This window comes from Mesocricetus auratus, unplaced genomic scaffold (genome assembly GCF_017639785.1).
Source record: "Mesocricetus auratus isolate SY011 unplaced genomic scaffold, BCM_Maur_2.0 Super-Scaffold_100011, whole genome shotgun sequence".
NCBI classification, from domain to species: domain Eukaryota; kingdom Metazoa; phylum Chordata; class Mammalia; order Rodentia; family Cricetidae; genus Mesocricetus; species Mesocricetus auratus.
This window is the reverse complement of record NW_024429195.1, coordinates 10,590,297-10,602,203: the sequence shown is the minus strand read 5'-3', so window position 1 is coordinate 10,602,203 and position 11,907 is coordinate 10,590,297. Positions and strand designations below refer to the sequence as shown.

General features: G+C 43.1%; 1 long non-coding RNA gene across 1 annotated transcript; it reads left to right on the top strand.

Annotated features, from left to right (window-relative positions):
* Positions 1 to 646: 646 nt before the first annotated feature.
* LOC121143182 lies at positions 647 to 11,339 on the top strand. Its single transcript, XR_005880336.1, has 4 exons — positions 647 to 733; positions 1,198 to 1,311; positions 1,700 to 1,759; positions 10,104 to 11,339. It is a non-coding gene; the product is annotated as an uncharacterized LOC121143182 (long non-coding RNA).
* The last annotated feature ends 568 nt before the right edge of the window (positions 11,340 to 11,907 follow it).

The following is an 11,907-nucleotide window of genomic DNA, read 5'->3' as shown; positions in this document are numbered from 1 at the left end:
CCTCCTCCACTTGTACAGCCAGGAGCAGGCCTACCCCTCATCTGTCCTGTTCCTTCCAAGTCCTTTTTATTTTATGTGGTTTGTGTACTACTGTCTGCATGTGATCCTAGGGACACCAGAATACCTGTTACTTAAATTATACCTGTGTTAGGGTTGGGCAGATGTCTTAGCAGGTAACAGTGCTTACTGGGCAGGCCCGTTGACCTGTGTTCAATTCCTGAGAACCCACAGTGGGAGGAGAGAGCCAACTCCTTCAAGCTGTCCCCTCACCCCCATGCCTGTGCACACCCACATATGTGAGCATGCTCACACACGAGTACACACAAACGTACTATTAATAATAAATTTGAGAGAAAAATGTTTTTAGGTTACAGTTTTATCAGCTGGCAAGGTGGCTCCCTGGGTAAAGACCCCTGCTGCCAACCCTGACCATGTGAGTTCGATCCCCCTGACTTACATGGTAGGAGAGAGCTGACCTCCTGAGGTTGTCCTCTGACCTCCGTATGTGCACCATAGTCATACCCCCTGACATATACACAGGTATGCACACACACACACAAATGTTGAAAATACTGTTATAACTTTATTAATCTCTCTCATCATTTTGCCAAATTAACATTAGTGTTTTTTGCTTCTTGCAGAAGCAGGACCCTAAGTTCACATACGAGGTAGTCGTAGTTGACGATCTCATATACCCGCAGCACTGACCACACCCTTTTGGGCGTGGCCACAGGTATGTGGGGAGAGGCAGAGATAAAGGTCAAGTTAGGAGGGATGGTGCCTCTCCTTTGGGTTGCGGTGGAGGTCAGCAGAGTGCTGACCTCAGGTCTCGGCTTCTCACGTATGTGACTTCTCTGTCTCTAGGGAGTATCCCATGACTCCCTTCCCGGTATACTCTGTGTGACTCCTTATCCATCTTCCCCGTCGGTGTGGCTTGTGGCCTCCGAGTTACTGCCCAACTTTCTGTTTGTACTGATTCTGTGTACCCTGACTGACAGATGCTAATTGTGTATGTTTATGGGGCACAACGTGGATTTCAGTACATGTAACACGCATGGTTATGAGCTTTGGCCCCCTTCTGCCGTATTATTCCTAATACTCTACTCTTAGGTGTCTTAAAAGAGAATGAACTGAAATGCTATTGAGTCTGAACTTACTTCTAAGCACCTCTCTTTCTCCTGGAATTTGTGAATTCAGGGTGTTTTCAGTTCTCGAGGAGAGACGATCCTCATGGCTGATGCTGATGGAGCCACGAAGTTTCCAGATGTTGAAAAACTAGAAAAGGGGCTGAGCGCTCTTCAGCCATGGCCTGTGAGTAAAAGAACTCATTGAGTGACAGTCAGGGGCCCAGGGCTCAGAAGCACCGTCAGAATTTATCTACAGTTGAACTTCCTTTTTCTGTAGGGACTGGTTCTCACTATGTAGAGCAGGCTGCTGGCCTTGAACCCACAGCAATACACCCGCCTCTGCCTCCCAAGTGCTGGGATTAAAGGTGTGTGCCACCACACCCAGCAGAGTCCTCTTAATAAGTATGACTAGCTGTCTCTGAGGTGTGCATATTCTGAACCCCTCAATAGACTTTACAAATATTAGTGCTATTTTTCATTGTTTACAACAGTGAGATGTTTGCATTAGATATGGTGCGTTTACATGTGACACTTAAATATTAAAAGGAATGACGCTGTTGCTTTTTCCTCAGGATCAGATGGCCATTGCTTGTGGGTCTCGAGTTCATTTGGAGAAAGAATCCATTGCTCAGGTGAGGCTTTCCCAAGCTGCCATGGACAGTAGCTTGTTAATCTTTAACCCCCTTACACATACACATCTGAAGAGAAATTCTGGGAGGTCAGTACTGAAAGAGCACAAAAGTAACATTAATACAATTTGAAAAGGCCATTCATCATGTACCTCTTTGGGGAGGGCGGGGGTTTCTCTGTGGCTTTGGAGGCTGTCCTGGAACTAGATCTTGTAGACCAGGCTGGTCTCAAACTCACAGAGATTCACCTGCCTCTGCCTTCCAAGTGCTGGGATTAAAGGCATGGGCAACCACTGCCTGGTTAAGAATCATGTAACTCTTTAATTTACAGAAATTACATATAATGCATATAAGTGCCGGAGATGTATAAGTGTGCAGTGTGTGTGTGTGTGTGTGTGTGTATGTGTGTGTGTGTTATGACACTTGGGATGACAATGCTAATCACAAAAGCCATAGACTAGTACTAGGCATAAGAAGGAATCCATCTTTTTTCAGTTTTTGATGAGGGAAGTCAAGAGACTCCTACAACAATCTAGGCTGTTGCTGTTGCCCTTGGTTGTATTCTAGAGGTTGAAGGCATTTACCTATTGCTGAAGACACCATGCATTTCAGACATAGGTCTTGAATAATTCAAACTGGATATGACCTGAAATCTCTGTCATGAGACTAGATTTCATAGTATTGGAATATTTTATGCAGGCTTATAAGGTTGGGAAGCTACCAATAGGTTCACACAGCTGTATCTATGAACTGCAATAACTAGCATGATATGGTGTCCCTAAGGGTGTCATAGTACACTCATGTCCTCATGGTAGCTAACAGCTGCTTAATTTTACTTAAGGCCAATTCAACAGAATGGAAATCAAGTCTGGCACTAGAAACCTAAACAACTTCAAAGAGAAAGCGAAATCATAGATCTTAGAGGAAAACCTATCACCTCCACTTAATAAACCACCACAATTTTAACTGAATGATCACATACACACATATATACACACAGATAACTGGGTGATAAGCTCTCACCCTCATCAAAGAATCTCATCAAACACAATTGGTCAAAATACAATAATAACATTTTTTTCTGATACTCAGGCCTAGTGGATACATCTTCTACTCAACTGTTGAAACTAGAATAAGAGAACAACACAGAAAGGAGAGGATACATGGGCAGAGACAGAGGACCAAAAAGTCTACTATGAGTTTGTGTCTCCTAGAAAAAACAAAGAATTGTTATCTATGATACTCCAACACTATGGGAACTTCCCAAGGGATGAACCACAAAATTAGTTATCCAATTCCAGTGGTCATCTCTGAAATCATAGACATCAAAGCAACACTAAACAAACTCAGCATGTTGTATTTATACATTTATGCACTTATGTAGTGATAAGAAAAAGAGAATGAGCCCGGCGTTGGTGGTGCACGCCTTTAATCCCAGCCCTTGGGAGGCAGAGGCAGGTGGATCTCTGTGAGTTCAAGGCCAGCCTGGTCTACAGACTGAGTTCCAGGACAGCCTCCAAAACAATACAGAGAAACCCTGTCTCAAAAAGAAAGAGAGAGAGAAACCCTGTCTCAAAAAGAAAGAGAGAGAGAAACCCTGTCTCAAAAAGAAAGAGAGAGAGAGAGAGAGAGAGAGAGAGAGAGAGAGAGAGAGAGAGAGAGAGAGAGAGAGAGGGAGAGAATCTGAGTGATTGAGGATGGTGTAAATGGATGGATGGAGGAACTGAAAGGGGTAAATGGTGATGTGAGTAGAATTATATATAAAATTACAATTTATGTATAACATATTAAGGTTATATAGAATTATATGTCAGATGTGTAGTTATTCAAATTTTAATTCTGTACCATGGAAAGCATGGCAACCAAGTGAAACAATAGGATCAAGAACTTGGAATATTATGACTGTATTTTTAAAAGGGCTTGATGAAAGTATATTTCAAAGCAATTTTCATTTATGTAAGGTAAAAAGATGATTCTTGGAGTAGAAAGGCAATCTGTAATATTAAGTAGAACTTTTTAAATTTTAGTAAGAAGTGATGGCACAAACTAGCAATACAGCATAAATGTATTTACAGAATAAAATGGTAAGACTTCTGGGATTCCATTTTGGAGTATACAAGAAGAATTGTGTGAAGTGCACACACTTCTGACATGTATTTATGGTCCTGGCTTTGAAGTCATGAAGGGGTCTTGGAGAGCAACTAAGTCTTGGGACTGTGAGAAGCTAGGGGGGACAATGGTGAGGATATGGCCTCAGTTTCTGTAGATATACAAGGTTGAAGGGACCATGGAGAGAGGTCAATGATTGACACTACATGAGAGGGTCAAAATCCCTGAAGGGAGCCCAGAGGAGGCTATTGGTGAAGATGCAGCCCGGCTGCAACAGAAATCGTAGCTTTTTGGAGACACCAGTACCATAGGACCTTCAGTAGACATGAAGTAAAGCTAGCCCATGTATATCTGCAGCCATGGTGTATCAAGTAGAAGGAAGACTAGGCACTTCCTCTCCTACTTAGACTGGACAATGCAAACCAGGAGGGAAGGGTCCTCAAAACAGGTAACAGTGTCAGAGACAGCCCTGCTTCCTCCGTTAGGAGTCTCACAATGAGACCAAGCTACACAACTGGACCAGATGTGCAAAGAGCCTGGGTCAGTCCCATGCAAGACCTCTGGCTGTCAGTTCAGGCTTTCCGAGTCCCTATGAGGCCAGGTTAGTGGATTCTCTGGATTTTCTGGTGGTGTCCTTGGTACCTTTGGCTCCCATAATCCTTCCTCTCCTGAATTTTTAAAGACTTTGGGAAAAGCCCACAAAACATCAACTAAAGGAAACTGAGGAAATATGGGAGAGGGAGAGGTGGTCTTCCACATCGATTGGTTCTCCATGCCATATGGACAGCCATGGAAACATCCATGCAGGTAACATTATAGAGAACTGATATATACAATAACAAGTGATGAATAAAGAAGCCTTCAGGGTGACTAGATCAGGGTATATGGGAGTGTTTAGAGGCAAGAAAGGGGAATAAATGTTTAAAAAATTTAAATGGGGAATGTATTTTATATTGAGATATTGACTAATGTATGATCTTGGAGATAAACAAGAGATAGAAATATTATAGTTGAAAATGATGTATTTGTGTCCAAATGACAAGGAGGTAATTGTTCTAGCAGTTGGATTTTGTTTGACATCTTGACACAGTGAATGATATTAGAGAAGATGAAACTACTGTTGCCTCTGGGCAAGTTTGTGGAGCATTTTCTTCATTGATTATTGAAGGTGGAGTTCACAGCTCACTGAAGGGACTACCAATTGTAGGCTGTCAGCCCTAGATGTAATAAGAAGTCAGGCTGAGAGCACCATGATGACCACTCCAGCAATCAGTGTTCCGCCATGTGTCAGGGCCCAAATATAATATTTTTTTTTTTTTGGTTTTTCAAGACAGGGTTTCTCTGTGGCTTTGGAGGCTGTCCTGGAACTAGCTCTTGTAGACCAGGCTGGTCTCGAACTCACAGAGATCCGCCTGCCTCTGCCTCCCAAGTGCTGGGATTCCAAATATAATATTTTGATATAGGCCTCAGCTCAATTCCAGGAGCTCGAATCTCCTATTGTCTTTTAGGTGTGGGCTGGTTACCTCCAGATGGCCTGGCCACAGTGGAGAATGTCTTCTAGTTTGTGTAACAATAGACCTAGGCCCCACACCTGTTGGGGGAAGTCCTGTGCATTTGTCAATAAAGTACTGTTGAGCCTATAGGAAACCTAGATAGGAGGGACTAGGAGTCCAAGAGGATTCTGGGAAGGAGACACACAAGAGAGTTCGAGATGTAGCCGCATGGGGTAGGAAGCCGGGAACTATTCTCCGGTAAGAAACATACTTAGATTAACAATTATGGGGTAATTACTTAATGCAGAGCTAGCCAGTAAGGGACAAACAAGGCCAACAGCTTCATAATTAATATAGCCTCCTGTGTGTTTATTTGGGACTCATGCGGATCTAGAACCAGGCTGGCGCGGCAGAGCCCAGGCGACTGGCGGGGGATATACCAAATCGGCAAGCAAGGAAAAAGCTTCTCTTAACATAATGGTGATCAGGAGTGGGATTGAATTTCCACGCAGAATGACAAAAGCTTTAAAGGAATTTTAGAAACAGAAGAACGGAGAGAAGCACAGATTTTTGGTAGCAGCATTTTTCTCAGGTGTGCTCTGTTTTGCTAACGACAAGCTGAGATTCACGTGGCTCGCTTACGGGAGTCTTCCTGACTCGGCATAAAAAAAAAAAACAGCAAGATTGTTTTAAGAGACTCTGCTAACGATTGAAAGGTGTGTACGTACAGCTGGAAGTGGCAGCTTTTGCTGGAGGTCAGCATGGACTGAGGCGGTAAGCTGGAATCATGCTTATGCCTGCCATCTTGGAAAAAAAAAAAAGAGGCAGTTTAAACTGCCGCGGTTTTAACAGATAAGACACGTGGCCAGAAAAACATAAAGATTTACAGTAAAGTCAGACTTGGATGAACAAAACCTTTAAAGGCTTACAGTGTGTTTAAAAATATACCTGAGACTGAGAGAGAAAATGAAATGGCAAAGTGGTAAATAAAAACAAAAGCTGGCGTTGTGGTGGCGCACGCCGGTAGGAATTGCTCCAGAGGCAGAGGCAGGCGGATTTCCAAAGAGACACCCTGTCTCAGAGAAAAAGAAATAAAAGTGAAAGAAATAAAGTAATAATAAATAAATAAGCCACGTAAAGATGGAAAATACACAGAGAGTCTGGATACTGTACGCTATTGTGTTTTTCAATTTTTTAATTGCTCAGGAAGGAACAGCTGCTAAAGTACACTTGATTATAAATGCTGCTAAATTAATCCAACTTCTATCTTTTGAAAATGACTTGACTTCAAAATTTAAGTATAAGGATATGTTACTCGGAAAAGGAGTTTTTGCTTATGTTTCTACAGAAAATGAAAAGCTGAGAATTCCTTCTAGGCTTCTGTGGTTTCACGAACCAAGACCCCCGGAAGCAGTGGACCAGGTGTTTCAACGACTGAGACAGCTAAGATGATACAGCCTTACAGACCCCGAAAATACGGACTTATACAGGTTTCTGAGTTTTGTCATGATCCCCATGGTATGAACAGCGCCCCCTTCCAGCAGGAAGCAGTTTGGAATGAACGACGTCCCAATTCCCATCTTGTTTATAAAACTTTGTTTTCATTTAAATGGGATTGTTTATAATTGGCTAGTGATCACAGCCAATCTTTTTTAATGGTAAAAAGGGGAATTATGGTATGGGTATTGTTTTTCATTTATTGAGACAAAATCAAGGTCAATTTTGTGATGCTTATATTTCTCCTCTTGATTAAGTATTGTGCTTATAATGATCTTTTACAACGTAATGCATAATTAAATACAGACTATAGATAGTTACTTATAATAGAATTTCTAGTTACATAAGTTAGGTTTCTAGATATACAGAAATATATTTGAGATGGACAGTCTTCAAACCTCTCAAAGACCCTCAGAACATGGCATTTAAAATGATTTAGGGTTTGTCTTGACAATGAGAAATGTCTGCTCCTGGCAGCACCAATTACGTCTGAGAGGAAGATGGGCATCGAAGAAACTCGTTATAAAGTTTGCTTTCAACATGGCAAGATTAGCCATTTGGGCAAGAAACTGCTCTTGCCTAGATTGTTTGACTGTTGTTGTATCATCTGGACATGCAGGACCCACAGGAAAGTGACTACTGAACTCAGTCTTACAGGGTTCCTGCTTGATGAAGAGTCTACGAGACTTTCTGCAGGACAAAGAAAAATGAATGATAGTCTGTCAATGCAGATGGACAGTTTAAAATTTCCTGCTTTGCTGAGAAGTGTTCCAGACACATTGTGGCCTATGGGCTGAAGATGGATGCCCCAACGTTACAGAGGAACTTCGGGTGACTGTCCAGGCAGTAAGATATCTCTGTCAATCCTAGTGTTTATATATTATCCTTCTGTGGTCTTTGATGGAGTTGAAGACAGTTATAATTATAGTTTTCCTTAATTATGATAAAAGATAAGTTACATATAGAACTTTGAACTCACAAGGATGGTATGGATGATATTTTCTTTAAATCTTGCTAAAATATTGTAACTATATTCTTATTTGATAACTGTTCTGTCATATACAATTTGACTATGTATATTAAGACCTTTCTTTTATTTAAACAGAAAAGAGGAGATGTTGGGGGGAAGTCCTGTGCATTTGTCAATAAAGTACTGTTGAGCCTATAGGAAACCTAGATAGGAGGGACTAGGAGTCCAAGAGGATTCTGGGAAGGAGACACACAAGAGAGTTCGAGATGTAGCCGCATGGGGTAGGAAGCCGGGAACTATTCTCCGGTAAGAAACATACTTAGATTAACAATTATGGGGTAATTACTTAATGCAGAGCTAGCCAGTAAGAGACAAACAAGGCCAACAGCTTCATAATTAATATAGCCTCCTGTGTGTTTATTTGGGACTCATGCGGATCTAGAACCAGGCTGGCGCGGCAGAGCCCAGGCGACTGGCGGGGGATATACCAAATCGGCAAGCAAGGAAAAAGCTTCTCTTAACACACACCCATCATGGGGGGGCTAGTGGGGACCAGTGAGACATACCTGAAGACTAGGGAGATGTGCGTTGAGAGGTCTGAGGGTTTGTAAATGTGCATTCTAGGGCCATCTCTAGGGTTAAAGAAAGTGTTTCCTAGTCAGCCCTATACACATGATAATAGATGTCTTCTGCCAGTACCCCCACTATTAAAGAGGATGCTTGAACAAACCAGTGTCTCCAGTATGGACTGAGAGCCCTCCTGAAATGACAAGATGTCTCTGTCTCATTCTTAACATCGTTGGGTAACTAGGACTTCCCTGATCCACACTTCCCCACTCAGGGTTGAACCTGGGGCTGTTCGGCTGACTCTGAACACAGCCCCCAAATACATCAGTCTGGAATAGATGTGTAGGACTGATGCAGGCTGGACCCCGACAGCCATGACCTCTGGTTACAGAATATAGGTTCTTGCCTTGAGTTGCTGCCCAGGATTTTCTTTGATGATAGACTGTGGGAAGGAACTATGAGCTACCATGGACCCTTTCCTCCCCAATTGTGTTTGGTCATGGTGCTTTATAACAGCAATAGAAATCCTAGGACACTGACTCTATTAATTTGAGGAGGACTGCAGAAGGAATTGGAACTTTGGGCTGGAGAAACTGCATCATTGAGGTGAAGTCTTCTGAGAAGTATTTTCTCTGTGTCAACACACAATAAGCTGTGCTCACGAGGAGGACAAGTCTGTACCCCTTGTGGTGACAGCTGAGTTTGTTCACATGCAAGGATCATCTAGGTACTGCTGGTTTTTAAAGTTGTGAAAGGGCCCTGTAGAAGAGCTGAGGCTTGACACTGCAGGTAGTACCAACCCCATTAATCAATGCCAGGTGTTATGTGGTTGTATAGGAGGCAATTTTTCATAGATAACGCATGGATTCTGCGTACATGTTCTGTAGATTTAACCTTAAGCTATATACACACAAAAGTTACCTTGAGAAACTTTCCTGCCAACACTGCAGGATCCTTATTCGGGGTGATTGTTTCTAACTCTGCCCATTTAACTGCTAATGTCAAGATTTTATTTTTCTTATAGATGAATACTATTTGCTTGTATAAGGGAGCCACATATTTATTGCCTATGGGTAATATGCTGCTTGGAGTTTCTGGCTATTATAAGCAGAGCAGAACTGAACGTGGATGAGTAAACATCTGTATTGAGACGTAGAGTCCATTGAAAACATGCCCTGCATGGGTAGAGCTGGATATTGAGGCACATGTATTTCCATCTTTTTGAGGAACCTCCACATGGAATTTCATAGTGACTCTCCAAGATTGCACTCCCTACAACAATAGCCATCCTTTCTATCATTCATTATATTACTCTTGGACATTCTGACTTCTTTAAATAGAATCTGAAAATATTTTGAATTTGCATATGCCTCAGCCCCAAAAGGGATGTCAGATATCAAATCCTCCCCTCCAGACTCAGCAATCTACGGGGAAGAGGATGGAGATATAGTTATTCATGTATTCCAATAACAAAACTAGACAATGCTTCTATGACAGTTTTCTACATTATCATGAATATGAATTTCATGAAACAATTTTCCTGCATCTATTGATTTTCATCATGAACATTTCTATTACATTTTAAAATATAGTGAGTCTTGACCAATTGACCTGAAGTTGGGGTGTGAGGGGGAGGAGGGAAACTGGGATTTCTCAAGATGAAGGACAACACCTCATAAACTGACACCGCCGCTACCCTTCTCTTTCCTAGGACACCCCTTCTGCCATCTCTCCCAAGGGTCAAGTTATGCTGGAAGAAAGACAAAGGGTGATCTGGAGATGTAGATCACTGTCACAGTCCCTCCAGAACTGAAGAATGAAAAGGAGAAGACGGGATCACTGGTTCTGTTTAGGCTCATCCTAATTCAGAGCAGTGGGGGGGGGGGGGAGGAGCAGACTCAAGAGGAGTGTCTGCCTTGACCCACACTGCTTACTTTTCCCCCTCTCTCCATGTTCCTAATATTTTTTTCTGGTAATCAGCAAGGGGATCCTTTGGTAAGGTGAGAGCTGTGCAGGCCAGGAGAAGGCACCCATAGCTACAGGACCTTGCTTTTTCCTTGGGCAGAGATGAAGTGCCCTGTTGGGAGAGGACATCCTGCCCTGCCAAGGGTATTGTCCTAGAGCCTATAAGATACTTCAGAGGGGTTGTGTAAGTCCCTGATGATCCTGTCAGTAATAAGTGGGCATGAGAAAGTAGAGGGACTATGCCTCCCTGAGGTCAGCTCATCCCAAGCACAGGTTTGTGGGAGAAGCCAGGGTCTCCTGGTAAGCAGTCTGGTGAGCATCTTCCAGAGAGCTTCTGAGAATCTATGAGAGTACTAAGAGCAGAGATGACTTCATGGAACAGCCTGGGGGAACTGAGACATAGGCTGGCCTACTCGGTACAGTCTTCTCCTGGTTTTAAGTACTGGTTTTACCCTCCCCAATGAAATGGATAGACATCCTAACGCTAGGAAATAGTGAAGAAAGGAACTGTCTGTCTCCTTTGGGAAGGAAACATTTTGACATAGAGTCAATGGATATCACAGGCTGGTCTGAAACTCAGTTATCCTCCTGCTTCCGCTTACAAAATACTGAGATCAAAGATGTGGTCCGCCATAATGGGCATTTATATTTGTTTATTTGCACTGTTTAAAGACAGGGTCTTGATATGTAGACAAAGCTGCCCTGAAACTCAAAATCTTGTTGACTTCGTATCCAAAGCACTGGAATTATAGGTGTACACCAATGTGCACAGTTGAGTCCTGATCTCTTTCGTAAACCTCTGATGGGTTTTTCAAAGCCCTCAGCTTTGAGTTCGGAAGACAGTTCTAATGGAAAAAGCACTTGCTGCCAAACTTGTTGACCTCAGTTCGATTCCCTGAGTTCATGTGAAAGACCCCGGCCCAGCGCAAGCAGCTGAGGCTTATGGAAAACTCCTTTCCCCCACAGCTCAGCCATTTTTTATCAGGAGGGAGCTCAGCTCAAGGTCTTCGCAGCTGAATAGTCACTACTATCTCTGTCCAGATAGGGACACAGGTGTCTATGGTCTGCATAGCCAGCCCAGAAAGATTGGGCAGGCACAGAAACCCTTTGTTCTTCAGATAGGGCCAAGGCCGAGAATTGAGTTCTGAGAGAAACCTTAATTGCCTCTCTGTCCAGATGGGAGAAACCTTAATTGCCCTCGTTCTGAGCCCCAGCCTCATTTAAATTACCCAATCAGGGTCCCGTAACTAGGCTTCTCGCTTCTGTACTGCGCTTTTTGCTATAAAAGAACCCCTGAGTCCCCAGCTCGGGGCTCTCAGTTCCCGAGACTGAGATGCCCCGGGTACCCGTGTATTATCAATAAAGCCTCTTGCTGTTGCATCCAAGCTCGTGGCCTCGGTGTTCCTTGGGTTCGGGTCTCCCTCCCGTGAAAGTCCCCCGCCTGGGGTCTTTCACATGTTTCAGGAAGGAAAAAGCCAACTCTAGCATGTTATCCTCTTACTTCCACATATGTGCTGTTTTATCCCCGTGTACACACACACACACACACA